Source organism: Hyposmocoma kahamanoa, unplaced genomic scaffold (genome assembly GCF_003589595.1).
Source record: "Hyposmocoma kahamanoa isolate Upper Pololo Valley unplaced genomic scaffold, ASM358959v1 66, whole genome shotgun sequence".
Classification (NCBI taxonomy): Eukaryota; Metazoa; Arthropoda; class Insecta; order Lepidoptera; family Cosmopterigidae; genus Hyposmocoma; species Hyposmocoma kahamanoa.
Genome location: NW_020653854.1, coordinates 22,184,540 through 22,200,510, shown reverse-complemented (window position 1 = coordinate 22,200,510; position 15,971 = coordinate 22,184,540). Strand labels below are relative to the sequence as shown.

General features: G+C 35.8%; 1 protein-coding gene across 1 annotated transcript in view; it reads right to left on the bottom strand.

Moving 5' to 3' along the window:
* The window catches only part of LOC113231690 (V-type proton ATPase 116 kDa subunit a), a 50,711-nt gene extending 35,052 nt beyond the window's left edge, over window positions 1–15,659 (bottom strand). Inside the window, exon 1 of the mRNA XM_026466153.1 lies at window positions 15,591–15,659. The gene's annotated coding sequence lies outside the window, so the exon portion shown is untranslated. The remainder of the gene's footprint in view (window positions 1–15,590) is intronic.
* Window positions 15,660–15,971: the final 312 nt, after the last annotated feature.

Sequence of the window (15,971 nt, the reverse complement as noted above, 5' to 3'; positions counted from 1 at the left end):
GGTTACAGTCAGGAATTGCATGGTTGCAGTCGGGACACAGCATGTGTGCAGTCGGGAAATAAAATGGGTGCAGTCGGGAAATAGAATTTTTTTTAATGTAAAGGAGGAGGTAAACTGGTAAACGAGCCACTTGATGGGAAGTGGTCATCGTCGCCCATGCACCATCAGATGAGCTGCCTATGCGTTGCCAGCCTTTGAGAACACTGTAAACACGTTTTTTGAAGAACCCCATGTCAAAGGAGGAAGATCATACCACATCATGCAGGTTCGAGGAAGGAACGAACGAGATGCCCGCGTAATCTTACAATGCCAGGCATCTAAAGAGCCAAAGTCGCCGTAGGCTAAGGGGCTCCTTACCGTCTGCGAGTTTGGGATCATCGACAATACGAACAGCCCTACGTTGGAATGGGTGCAGTCTGGGTGTAACAGTCGATAGACTTTATGCACTTAATTGATATTATGACCATTAGCTGATTTATCGTAATCACTACTAAACAAAGTTCGAAACCAAGACTTAATTAAAATTAGCATAAAGAACTAAAGAATTTTCCTGGCTTCGACAGAAAATATATATTACCAGATAACAATTAGTGCTTATGTCAGAAATGGAAAGTATGGATCAAATATCTTTAAAGCTGATGGAAATGTTTAAAAATTACCTGTCACTTACGTCACTTCCGCTATGACTCTTTATTTATTTAGTTCACATAGGTACGTATAAAAAAAATCCATAAGCGAAATATTTATCGCTTTTATTGCACTTATATCATTCAAGGCCAGTAGACAAACATACCATGAGTCAATAAAAGACGATCAAACACAAAAATCTGACGTAAAATATTTCAAATACCATAACAAACATGGTATAGAATTATTTAGGTACCAGAATCGGATGGCGCTTAGACAAATTTATATTTTTAGTGGACAACGCAAATATGGTGGAAAAAAATTAGTAGGTAAATAAATATTTTATAATTTTAAACACTATTTATATTTTGAATATTGTTTGACAAGTTAACGTCATCAGGTAATATAGCTAGTGCTTTGGGATTCTGAACACCAATATTTATTATAATTCTTAGAAGATTAAGAATAGCCAAATACAACAAAATAAGTTACTTTTAATAGCAGTAGACCTCTACTGCTAATGCCTTGTGAAAGAATCACTGCCACCGTAGGTATCTATTTCTGCAGTAATGTAAGCAATCCTGCATTCCTGGTAACGGTGCTGGTGAAACTTTAGGGATGGGACATGGGATTTATCAACTTTATGTTTCAGGGTGACGGGCGCAGTGGCACTGCCCCTCAGATCTTTACGATTGAAGCTTTGAGTGGCACTGCAACTGTTATGGATAAGCGTGGCGCGTGACTTATTCGCCCGTCTCTTGAAATCTAAAATAATCTCAGTATAGGGTAATAAAAAAACCGACCTCAAAATTTCGTGAAATTACATCTATTTGCCAATTTTATTGAAATCAGTTACCGGAAAGTGCGCGGAACCGAATACATCATCGAGTTTACCATCCCTAAAGGTGAAATGTTTCTGTCAAGAACGGTCTTTTATTTTTATTCCTTGAATTAATGTTATGTCTGCTACATCGAGTATAGTCGGCTATAACACTTTAAATAATTATAACCTTTTTATGAAAATAAACCGCCCTCAAAAGTCGACGTAATTAAGTCTACAATTTGCCAAGTTTTATTGAAATCGTATAACGTAAAGTGAGTGAAATCAAATAAACCGGATTCATCCCCTAATGAGGTGGATTTTTTCTTTAAATTTGATTGGGACCACCTCTTTTCCAACAAAAAAGAATCAATGAAATCGGTTCACAGCAATCGCGTAACATACAAAAAAAATACAATCAAAATTGAGAACCTACTCCTTTTTTAAAGTTGGTTAAAAAACAGAAGAATGTCTGTCACTGTTTTTCATGAAAAAAATACCTACCATGCATTCTTGAGTTGAAGGGAGTTCCAAAATAGTCGCGTTTTCACGTATTTCTACTACACGGAAAATCGGTATTTCGATGTTAAAAAATACGAATTCAACTTGTATTTGTAATTGATAAGTGAAAAGAGAAATATGAAGAAAAATGGAGCCCGAAACACTGTCCACTAGACTTAGGTCTATAAAAAAAGCACAAAATTCATCAAAATTTACATTTTTTACCACGTTCATCTACGGGAAAACCATTTTCATTCGATTGTTATTAGAGATATGACCATGAAATATTCTATATATATATATCTATATATATAAATATACCGTTCGCTTCTATAAAAAGAAAAGTATCGAGTATTGAAGATTCTGGTTTATATTCAATATTTCCTTTTTATGAGGTTTAAAACTATAGTGAAGCAAAAACTTTATACTGAAGGCGCACGACAAAAATCCATGGACTATAATATAGATAGTCTTATTATTCAGATTTCGATTTTATGCAAGTGGGTTTTGGTTAGTTACTTTCTTTGGTATATATTTATTATAAGTACAATCATTAATGGTTTTAACTATTTAAACATTACAAACATTTTTTCCTATTATGGCAATTAAATACACGTGAAATTGTTTTTTATCGCTAAATTGTGATAAATTAAAATTCCACAACATTTCGTTGCAATTGCAATGGCGCAAGTAGGTAGTCATAAGTTATTAAAAAAAAATTACTATAAAATCTTTAGTTCATTATCAGATCGTAACAAATATTTGATCCTGTTTGTATATAAAGCTGGCTTCACATTCTTGGCGAGATGTTTCGGCTAATACTCGAGTCTTGGGATACAGACGCACTACAAGATAGAGACCGAAAATCCTTTGGTCTTTTTTACATTAGTCCCCTTTATACATTCAGTCTATAGCGCGTGATCAGGAGCGTACAGGATTGTGCGCAGGAAAGCCTGCACGCGCAATCGTGCGCGATTTCCTTCGCGCGCGAAAGCGCGTGTTCGCGCGGTCTTTCCCTTTTCCTTCTAACGTCTTTCCACGCGCGCTCAATCGCGCACGATTGCTGTGTCACGCGCGATAAAGTGTCTGTGTAAAACCCGCTACGTACCAACAAGAAATGGAGATAAAAATATACACGAGATATCACGAACATAGACGAATACTTCCTCTACACTCTCGTATTCGGCTTGTGTAGTTTTGCTGAGAACGTGGAACCCGCTTTAACCTATGTTATTCTACTCGAGAAAAAAAACTAACGTTTGACCACGATCTACATAGAAAATTTAATCACGACATCAACTCATTTCGCGTCTCTCTGTTGGACACTTATCTCCTCTACGATGAGAGTTGAAACAATAGTTGGCTGGCCCAATGCGTGTTGAGAACTTCAAACTCGTTCCAAGGTTTATGATTCATACTGCTGCCAAACAGTAATGTAAGCATTACTGCGTTCCGGTTTTGAAAAGTAAGAGTGCTGGTAAAAGTGTAGATACATGAGATTAGTCACAGGGTGACGGGCGTAGTGGTAGTTCGTCTCAGATCTTCGCAGTTTAAAGCTTTGAATGGCAAATGGTTGGTCCCGTCACCTCACTTGACATCCTAAAAAATAAACCTTTTGCGACCGTTTCATCACGATAGGTATGTTACCTTCGTAGTTAGCGAGAGGTGTTCGTATTAAACATTTACAAATGTATGTTAGTAAGTTACAAATACAGATCTCACTTGTCTTAATTGTGAAGAATCGATTACGAAAATTTTTATTTGATAAACGCTTATTTTATAAAAAAGTTATTTACAATGATGACGTTTTGTTCAATTTTACTACTGTAAACCAATTGTTTCGTTTTGTGTTTTGTTTTCAATTGTTAACAATATAAGAGATAAGTGTTATTTGTTCCGATTGTTTCCACAAATACGACAACTGTTAGCTCATTTGAATAATTGATGCACAAAATATGAATGTATCTGAGGTCAGACGTCTTCTGTGAACCAGTCTTAAGTGTAACTAGAATTGGCCTTGGAAATAACTAACTTCACAAACGTTTATGTAATTTGTTCAACTGAAACTTGGTTTTGTACGGAGGAAAATAGCTTGTTGTTTAGATGACGATGTTTTGTTAGTTGCATGGAATTTGGTGTTCAATTTTACGAGTCTTTTAAAAGTAATGTTCATTCTAACGTTCATGCTTTGTTTTTTCTACCTTGAGCTGATTATTCAGTTTACGTGGCAAATATCTGGGCCCCCAAGTCTGCTGATTTTAAATCATCTGAGTTACGTGTCAATAATAATAATAATAATAACCTACACTCTCAACATAGCTCCGCACTAGGGAAACCCTGTGTCGCGGGTGCCATGGACACACACGTAGACGACCACAAATTACACCCAAACTCACGAGAGAAATAAATGTAGGCCATACAAATATTTCTCCCGGCCCAGGAATCGAACCTGGGACCTTGACGTGGCAGTCCGGCATGGTAGCCGTTTGGCCACGGAGACAGTTAATAAAAATAATAAAAGATATCATCGAGCTACTAATGCACTATCTATCTATCTGCCATTGGTATTTTTTGCTATTCTGCTCTTCAATGTTGAGTCGATGGCACGTCAATGCTGTAGTCTTCTAATTATTTGACGTTTCTATATATTCTTTTTTTTTACTTACAATTTAAGTGTTTATATCGATTATCGAGTTTTATAATTATTAATACAAAGATCGAACACTCAGAAAAAGCACTCAGAAAAAATTCCTTCGATCCGGTCGGATTCGAACCGACGTCTTCTTGCATACCGTGCCAGACGCTATACCAACTAAGCCACGGAACGAACCAATGGACCTCACGAATTCTTCTATGTGCTTGCGTCGTGTCTTTGTACTTGGTCTTTCAACGACTTTTTAGTCGTAGCGCCATCTATGAGAAATCTTTTACAGATTTATCACCCAGTTAGTACCTTTACAGCTACCGGTCCTGGCGAGAGATGTCGCTATTCACTGTATTAATTAAATTTTTATTGAATTGAGTATCGAGTTTTATTTTGTAATAACAAAACAGTACAGAGTACTAAAAAAACCGACCTCAAAAGTCATTCATCCCCTAGTTTGCCACTCTTAGAGGAATATTTTCTTCAAATTTATATGGGACCACGTCTGAGGAACTGGTCTGTCTCTTTTTTTATAATATCAAGTGACGGGACGAACAAACCGTGCGCCTGATGGTAAGCTACACGCCTGTCCATAACAGTTACAGTGCCACTCAGAGCTTTAAATCGCAAAGATCTGAGAGGCACCGCCACTGCGCCCGTCACCCTGAGACATAAGTTGACAAGTCCCATGTGCCTGTAATTTCACCAGCACCCTTAACCCTTCAAAACCAGAACACAATAATACTGACATTACTGCTTGACGGCAGAAATAGGTAAGCTGGCAGTGCTGCCCTGGACGAACTCTTTCACAGGGAGCAAAGAATCCACCGCTACGTTTTTGTTATCAGTGGTCAGCAGCTTCATTCGTCGGTTCTTGTTGCCTCGTGCAGTTGCAAGAGTTTTTCACTTTCAACATCATTATAATCTTTTGCAAGTAGCTGGTTGTTGTACAATAAACACATAAAAGGGAGAGTTTATAACAGTAGAGATCCTTGTGAAGGAGTACGTCCAGGGAAATATTGCCATCATACCTATTTCTGGCGCCAAACAGAAATACGCGTTTTTGCGTTCCGGTTTTGAAAGGTAAGTAGGTATGCTGGTTAAACAGAAGTAGTCCCTTGGATCTTTGACACTGCAACTGCTTTAGACAGGCAGCGTGTTTCGCATTACGCCTGCGCACGACTTGTTCGTCACGTCACTAGGTATTTTGTCCTTAATTGATGAGTAAGTCTACTCTTACTCATGAGCAAGAATCACGAACAAAAGCCGCATTACGTAGAATGTACTCAATATGTTAAAATGACGTAAACAACTAAAATTTCCTTAATGCTCCATGCTTTAAATTTTCAACAGTACCTAATTTAAAAGCATTATACGTAGGTATATGTATGCAGCGACGATTCTTGAAAAGAGGATAATTTCATTTTTAACACGCAGTCCGGTTGCGAAGGCTGGCGACATGTAGGTAATGGTAAACATAAGGTCAAACATGTTTCCGGTCGGATACATGCTTGCGATCGTATTACATTTCAAGTTACATGTACACTTATTCGAAATCAGCGTAATGTGGCTAATGTATTTCGATCTATTTGAGATATTAAGCAATGAATTTCAATGACATTCATATAAAAACTAATAGGTATCAAGGATTCTGACTTGTCTTAACTTGATGGAAAAAAATTCCATAGTCTAAGGTTCGGTTACATACTCAGTCATTAAAGTTTCTTTATAACTATGATTTTGCCATTGTTCTTTAAAATATCATGGATACTTCGGAGAAGAAAGGTGTAAAAGCCAAACTTACTAAGTTTACATGACGAGTTTACATGTTTGGATCAGAAACAGATATTCTATGTTTTTTCTATATTTACATAAAAAGTCATATATTTTCTTACTAATTATTTGAAAAATGAAAAAAGTTTATTTCTTTCTTTTTAAGTTGTTTATAAATAAGGTTGGGACTTCCTAGTAGGTGTCATCTAACTGTGACAGGAAGTCCCGCTATTCCGTTATCGTTTAGTTTCAGGAAACACTTAATTTAATAACAATATAACAAAACTAATTAAACTAATTTAATTAATGTTTATTTACCAATAGCTTCCCTTAGAATCTATTGTACGTTCAGAAGAACCTACCTTACGAATGAGTAGAGTTTAATGAATATGATGATTAAATACAGTATTACCCCGCATTGCGCGATTTCGTTATTACGCGACTTTCAAAATTCGCGCTAAATTACCCCGCTTTAACGCGGATGCATTGATTTGGCCAATTTGAACTCGTAGCTTCTTATTTACTAAAAGTGCATTGTCACAGGTACTTCTTTCTTGGTAGGTCCTTCAATTTGTAATCACATTGGTACTTGTCTGTTATCCAGTGAATTATAAAAAATAATTTTTACGAACAATGACGCCACCGGCTAAGAAAGAAGAGCTTGAGTTTGGAGACGAAGATAAAAATTTTAGAAAAGATGGGTTCTTTCGAATAGCACGTTCGTTACAATATTTAGCTTTTTATTCGATTATACCCCGTGCTACCCTGTAGCACGTACCATGGTAGCAGTCGTTAGGTCAAGTTAGAGACCTTAAATCGACCAAAAAACTATAGCACCAGACGAGCCACATAAAAAGAAACAACCCCGTTGTACGCGATTTTGTTCGGAACGCATCCCTCGCGTAAAGCGGGGTACCTATTACTGTACTTAGATCGAAAGTGAGTGAAAATTGGGATAGGTACTCGAACTTATCTTTCACGTGAGAAATAGATATAATTTTGACTACCAGTTCTCCATTCCTGCGAATTTTCTTGAAACAACTTGTCATCGTCACTGTACTCAGCACAAATTTACCATTTACCGTCGACACATGACAACGGTGACAAATGAAGCGTAATCTGTAGGAGCAGGATTTTTTGTAGTAAAGCATAGTAAAGGAGTTGCGAAATCGATGTTTGCGGTTAAATTAATAATAGGCCCTTTAAGGAATTCTTTTGATGTAGCAGTCTATCAAAAGGCATAGGCAAATATGCGTTAATTTTAAGCTTGACGAGGAAATGTTGAAAAGATTTATAAAAATTAAGAGATTGACTTTTACAATTGTTGATAAAAATAATCAGATTTAGACAAATTTTTACTAAGGTATTCCTCTCCTCGTTTTTATAAATGTTCAGATTTAATTTTAATTTTTTTTCTTATTATAATTGTAATTTTCCTTTGTAAGTTGTAAAAAGTAAATTGTGCACTAAAATGGCTCTTTTATTAATATTTACTTAAGTATAAGATAAAGTAAGGTAATTCACAAAGGTTATTAACAAAGTTAAGTAACTTTTAAAAGTATATTATACCATAATTACACTGCTTTTTTCCGGGCCCAATCACCGCAATTTCTTAGTATCTACCGTATTTTACGAGCAGAATCACCGTCGACCAGATTTTGGACATGACAACACAGAATGACAGTTGAATCTCAGTACAATGTCAGTGGAATGGTACTGACGGCATTCATTCTTTCAGTCAATCACTAACTATCGATGTTGCTTTACTACAGCTACCGTGAAAATTATTATGCATATCTTAATTTCTATCTCGTGCTGCAAATAAGTTAATTAATAAAAAAATTAAAAATAAATTTTAATTAGTAAACTACGGAAATGAAACTATTTTTCCCGATTTAAATAGCGTGCATTTGTTTTTTCAAACAAACCAACGTTTCGGGCCCTTTACAGGTCCCATGGTCACGATTGACTGAGGTGGTACAGTCATCAACCAGTTATGTCTAATATTAAAGCAAACCACCCTATTTTTTCACTATAGTTACAAAAGTTATTAATTAAATACTTTATTTTTAAGTTTACTGTAAAGGGCCCGAAACGTTATTTTGTTTGAAAAAACAAATATAGTACGCGATTTAAATCCGGAAAAATAGTTTCATTTCCTATGTGTAACAATCGCGAACACCTAAGAACTCGATTACTAAACTACGTCATCGACGTGCAGTTGAATAGTATCCGGATGGCACACTGCTACTCTTAACTTTTAGCAGAATATCAAATGTATAAAGTACTGCCATTGACACATAATTGAGATGATTTAAAATTTGCAGATTTGGGGCCCAGTAATTCCGATTTTGATTAACACAAGACAATCGGTACAAGACATTAGGGATCGAGTCGCGTTACAAAGTCTGAAACTGTGTACTAAAAACCTAGTTGGAACGTAACAATAGTGGCAGCTATCCACATCTTACACTTTGTTATAAATGTTACGATCTCAAGCGACATTTATTTCAAATCACCTAGAATTTATTACTTCAGTAGTACAAAGCGATAAATAGTCTATTGTAACAGAGCTGATAACCGCAACTCAAGACTGTTGCAAAAACTCAGAACGTTCCCGAGAATACCGTGTTTTATAACAAATTTCATTGTTTACCGTCTTTGAACACCGGCCAAGGATTATTTGCTATTGGAGTAGTTATTGGGATTTAATGATCGTCGTTTATTTCCAATTGAAATATCAACGTTAATAAAATGCTATTACCTACATTAATTGATTATACCCTGGCATTTAAAATACGTCGAGTAAGTTATTTATGATACTTTGTGGTAAGTGACACGCGTCTCATGTGCCTGCACCCTTACGCTTCAAAACCGGGCCGCCGTAATGCTCACATTACTGAAGCCGCCTCTCAAGCAGAGGCCGTGGGTTTGAATCCAATTTAATTTTAAATTTACAATGAGCTTTTCGGTGAAGGAAAACAATGTGGCGAAACCAGCACGTCGAAAAAGGTTCACAACACTCGGAAAACTTGTGAAGTCCCCAAACCCGCATTGGGCCAGTGTGGTGGACTATGACCTAAACCCTCGCCTGAGAGCAGACCCGTGCCCAGCAGTGGGACGTATAAATGGGTCGATGATGATACTGCTTGGAGGCAGAAATAGGTAAGGTGGCAATACTTCCCTGGACGAACTTTTTGACAAGAGTTCTAACGCTCTTAGTTAGGTATTGTTGTTGTAAAAAAAAACAGACTCGAATTGAGAACCTCCTCCTTTTTTTGAAGTCGGTTCAAAATTAAAATATATATTTATTAGTTCTTATTTAAATGGCAATGCGTGTTTAAACATTAGCAAATTTTCACAAGGCACAAATCAAACTTGTAAAATCACTTAGAAGGTATATTGATACAAGTAATAATTACTAATTAATAATACTTGTAGTCCATGTGCCAGAATCGTAAAAATCTAGAAAACTTGGTGTCTAACTCTCTGATTATTCACAAAAATTAAGAATGTATATTACAGGTGTTTACTATTTCTGAAATAATCACACCTGGAAAGTATGAATAGTAAGAATAACAATACGTTAACAGTAGGTACACAGGTGCATGTAATCAAGAACCCATTTTTTACAGGCACGCGTTGACGTGCGGTTGTAAACAACGGAAATACATTATGTAAACTAAATTTAACTAAATTTAGTAAGTGAATCCAGAACGCGTTTCTGGTGATGACGCCATCGCCATCAGTCCCGTCCGAAGCGAATTCCCTCGTAAATAATGAAACGAAATAGTTTTAGCTCTGTTGTTTAACGTTCTCTGGGTGTAATATTGTCTGCAGTCGTCCGTCACTTCGTCGTAAATTTCAACGCGGTTGATAGGCTCATTTCACACACGTAGGTCAAAAAAATTATACAAATAACACGTCATGTTCTCTTTAAAGGGTTGGAAGTAAACGCACACAAACACTGTTTCATGGGCCAATAACGTTACCTGCAATGATCCTCTATTCCGTACGTATCGAGTCCATAGTGAAATTAAAAAGGATTAGGAATATAAATTTGCAAAGTTGTCCCGCATTTTTTAATCTTGCAATCTAAGATAACGCAGAAGTACATTTCAGACCGTTACTTTCGTTAATTTGGTTTGGTAATTTAAATTATAATTTGTTAATTGTAGTCTCCTCCAGTCGGTTACCTATCAGATGTCCGAAAAGTCTAGAAAAAACGTTTGGTCAAATTTTACAACCTCGAAAGTAATTTTGAGAGGAAAATGTTTTTTCTTTTAAACCTAACTTAACCTAACCTAACGAACCTAATCGTGTCTTTGGGATAAACATTTAACAAATCCTGACAGAACAACTATTTCGTTATAATTCGGTTTTCGGTGTAGTGAAAATTCGAACAAATCTTATTTCGGACAAAAAATTTTCGAGTTTATGATAGGTTACCCCTCCGGTCATATATTATTGCATTGTATTTGTAAATTATTTTTTGGCTGTGTTCAATAATATGATAATGCTGTGCATAGGTGTTAGTGGAATGCAGATTTATTTTCTATTTAATTTAACAGTATTAATTTGTATTAGCAATATTAATTTGTATTCTGTAGCTGTGCTAATAAATAAATGTAACAAACTTTTAAGAAGGTTTCTCAACAGAATTGAACAGCAAGTAGAAAAGAGTAGCTATACCCCCTGTAACTTTGCTTTTGAGGCTGTCACTGTGGTATTACCAGAGCTGCCTATTTACATAGCTACATACACGCCCTCTTATATATAAATATTTAATACAAATGATACCCGTCTCTAAATGCTATGGTATTTCCCAAGTGATGCCTGAAGACTAGCAAATTGCTGAGGGTGTAGCCTTTCTTCGACATAGCTATGATCAATTGGTTTATACATGTAGTGTGTTTTGTCTTGAAGAATAAAACCTTTAATTTTTTTTAACAAACTCTGAAATCTTTATATTTAAAGATATTTTGGCATCAATTTATAGAATTTCGGTTGAAATATAGGTAAGTACTATTGATTTGCTATATTCATAATGTAGTAAAGTTAGAGTCAAATAATAAATATTTTATAGATAAACAAATTACACTTGAAATCGTCATACTGATTAAACTCTCTCATTCGTAAGACAGATTCCCCTGGCTGAGAAAAATGAGCAAGAAACTCTAGTTAAAATTAATATATACCTGCTAAATCCGAAAATTTTAAGCAAAGCTTTTGCAGGGTAATAAAGTTTTCTCATTTTTTTATGATAGAACCAATTAGAAAATGATATTGGCGACCCAGAAACAAAAATCGTGTTACATGGTGTAATTTGTAGAACATGTTTGCAATGGGCAACGAGTTAGTAAGGACACGATGTAATTGAAATCTGCTTGTACACTTATGTTGCGTAAACTAATTAAGTAAAGTCCAAATGTGCAAATAAAATTAAAGAGAGCGATGTCCGCGAAGTATGCTATGTTTGCACTTGAAAGATATTTGAAGATTTCATGCCTGCGTTCTGCTTGTGTTAGGCGCGTTCATATCAATTTTATTGTTTTCAATAACTTTCAACATAAAACCAAATGTTACGATGTATAGAAATAAATGTAGGCCATACAACGCGACATTTTCTGATTTTTTTAAGTAGTGCGGAAAATCGAGTACGTACATAAATGAATACTAAGTGGGCAAAGTCCCGATGTCGATTAAAAAACAATCCATTTCCTCAATTTCAGAACGCGAGCAGGCAATAGTGTGAATACCAGAACTCCCTGTGAATGATTTCGCCCAGTGCTGCCACCTTACCTATTTCTGCTGCATAATGTGAGCATTATCTGCTATTGCCTCCGTGGTCGAACGCTTACCATACTGGTCTACCACGCAGGGGTCCCGGGTGTCATTCCCGGGCCGGGAGAAATATTTGTATGGCCTACATTTATTTCTCTCGTGAGTTTGGGTGTAATTTATAGTTGTCTACGTGTATGTCCATGGCACCCGCGATACAGGATTTTCTTAGTGCGGGCCTATGAGTGTGTACGTTAAAAAAAATCACCGCCTTCACATTTTGAAGAGGTGCTGGTAAAATCCCATGTGCCTGTAGCACATGGGACTTGCCAACTTATGTCTCAGGGTGACGGGCACACTAGCATTGTTCCTCAAATCTTTGCGATTTAAAGTTCTGAGTGGACAGGCGTATCGCTTACCACAAACGCACTTAGCGCGTCCCGTTACTTCTTAGTATCTCAAAAAAAAAAAGTAACTTCGGAAACAAGTGAATGAACATAAGAGACAATGTCGTAATTTAGGAGATGCTGTTCGTGGATGACAACAAAAGTGGAAATAGAGTATGGGAAACGGTCCTAAAAAATACAAAACCCTTTAAAAATAAAAACTTGTACTTTCTTCGAATATTTACAAATTTCGTGATGTGCCAACTAAAACTTTATGAACACAAAACATTACATTAACAAGCGTTATGTTACATACAAGGTTTTCAACTACGTATGTAAGAGAAAATACGTTTGAATTTATTATCTATAAACATTTTGGAGAAAAACTTTATCTTGAGTTAGATACGTGTTATCTAAAGTGGAAGATTATTTAAGAACATAATATAATTTTGGTTAGACATTGGAACAGGTTTCAGAAAGTTGGTTTTATTTTTTAGCGGAAATGTTGAATAATGAAGTTGTACTAAAACTACTAAAACTGTCGGTTATTGTTTTAGTTTTAGTTCATTCATTAATGAATGAGATTGTAAAATATAATTTTCACTTCTCATGCTCTTAAAGTTCGTATATAAATACGAACTTTAAGCTGGGTGTAGGCTGCATAAAATAGGATTTTATGCTCTAGTGCATAAAATAAAAAAGCCATCACATTGAATATGTCTAATTGTTGTAATTTTACATTCAAATTTAATTAAATAATCGTTTATTTGTGATATTGCTGTTTAATTTCCTCGCAATCGAAGTGAACAGGAGAATGTATCTACTATTTTCTACTTCTGTACTTTAATCTGTTAAAATATGTCAATTACAATTTCATAAACTATATCACAAAGGCGCTCTTTTAGTTCTGAATCAAAATTCTATTGTCTATGGTACTCGCTACTGACCTGCAAAATTACTCAACAGAGTAGGTACACACAACTATAAAGAGTTTCAAAAAAAAGAACGTTGTATATTTACTAATTAAAATATCAAATAATATGAGCTGCTCAAACGCTCTACAGCCTCCCGATAGGTTAAATTGGCCTAAAGGTCATGCAACCGGGCAATAAACCTTTAAAAAAAAGATTGGTTAAAATTTATACGGTACTTGGCCACTTCTATTTTATCTTTTTGGTATTTTATTTTTTGTTTTGTAGTGTTTGTTTAGTCGTTTGAGTTCGTTGTCATCGATTGGTAACAAAATATACATAATATATATTGGTTGTGTTTCGTTATTTTATTTACTCGTAGAGTATGAAATGATTACATAATTTAGGTCTTAAAATCTCGTAAGCACTTATTACTTAGGCCATTCGGCAATACTATTAACTTGTTCAACGGTTTAGAATACAGCGTAAGTGTAAGAAAAAACTAAATCTTCATTATCAAATACCTAAAGAGAAACACCAGAAGAAGCAACTGCCGTGAACGGAGGCAGAATGGAAGGCCAAGGGCACAAATTAAGCCGGTAGTGATAGATGCACTTTTAAAATATAATTGTATTATTATTATGGCAAATAAAAAATTATTATTGTTATCTCTAAACAGCGCATAAGTATACCAATTGCAAGTTTTAAAAGTACATTGGTACGTTCGCGGTATATTTTCTCTTATGATAACTATTTATTCTGTTGCCGTTGATTGCACAGTGCAAACAACGATAGAAGATAATGAAAAAAAAACTTAATGTACGGACAACAGCACATTAGACTACACATTTTTGTTCGAAAATCGCCTCCAGTGCAACGGAACAAGATACGTCAATGCGTAGCTTGATGTGCCGTTGATTTTCGCACGAGTAAGAAATTATTAGTAAAACAAGCAAAGGTTGGGTGGAAAAGAACGTACTTGTTGCTGATAAGAGCAAATTTATTAAAAAGGAGGTCTTTAGTGCAAACAATGGCGCGGTTTAGATCGCCGCGCGCGCCGCGGGCGTCTCGCCTATGCTATGAATACTTATTAGGTGATAATTGTACTAATTGCTGTGTTGTATCTAATAAAAAAAAATCGATATGAAGGTATCGATATCGATTCCACAACAATAAATCGATAGAAAATGACCACATAAGTTCATGTCAATCTGTCAAATTCTTTCGTTTTGGAGAGGTAAATATAGCAGACGGATGTGTCTGATGGTGATGGAATTGCAATAAAACTTTTAGAGTCCATTCTAATGATAGATATTTATAAAGTCCATTTCGAAAAGTAGCCATATTACGTGAAACGACGTTGTTCCTATTTTTCACATAAATAGAACTACAGAATATACCACAAAATCAGAACAAAAATAAAAAAATTCAGTTCACTTTTTGTAACACCTTGTACAGAGTGGCAGACGATAAAAGAGATCCTTATAGATTGGCGTTGACGTTACTTAAGATACTTATATAGATTCCACTTCATAACACGTGACGCAAGGATAACTATTAAGATATCTTGTGATTATAAGTGCAGTCCACATGATCACGAATGGAAAAACAGGTCAGGGATGTTAGAAACTTTACAAATGCACTACTCAAATGGGAAATAGTAAGTACGCAAATTTAAATAAGTTTCAGTTTTGCAACAAACTATAAGTACCTAATAAAATACACGCGGATCGCAACAACTAAATTGAAAATCAAATAACACCTATAGACTCTGATTCGGTAATCGCTTTAATTTATAAACCACTCAAAAGTAGTAAAACCACTGACGCGGATCTATCACTTCACTAGCGCGTCAAAACGCACAGAATGCACCCCAAAAACTATTGCCGCGGATGTGTAGGTAAGAGAGCGAGACGACGGATGCAGAAGTAAAGATAATTAGCTTGAAACACTAATGCCTTGTTAAGCTCATTACCGGCGTTAATTTCGACGAATAAGCATTACGATTCAGCACAGAGTTACTTAAGTTGTGAAGTTCAAAGAATTTCTTTATCAATACCTACGAAATTTACCATTAATTCTAGGCGTATTTAAAAGACGTTAGTAAAGAATTTAAAGTGAGTTGTAAGAAGTAAATGTTAACGAACCAGTGATCGTGTTTTGTGATGCGGTAAATCCGGTAACACACGTGCAGCGCAGCGGGCGCGCCTGACTCGACTGAGGCATTCGTCGTGCTATGTTGGTGCCTCCGAACATGTGACCGAGCCGACTTCGTGATGTGACCATTAATTAAATTGTTCGTTGAAACCTTTATCTTTGCCGCACTTGGTGCATTTTTGAACATCTTGTATCCGTTAATGCCCTCAGAACGAAAAAAGGCACAACTGCTGTATAAAGTACGCATAGTTGTGACTTTATTCGCTACGAGGGCAGCTTAGCGGAAGACATTCTGTTCTAATTTTCAAATGATATGGTGATCCTGGTCGACTCAACGCGTTCAAGAAAGCAACTATCAAATACGACATAAA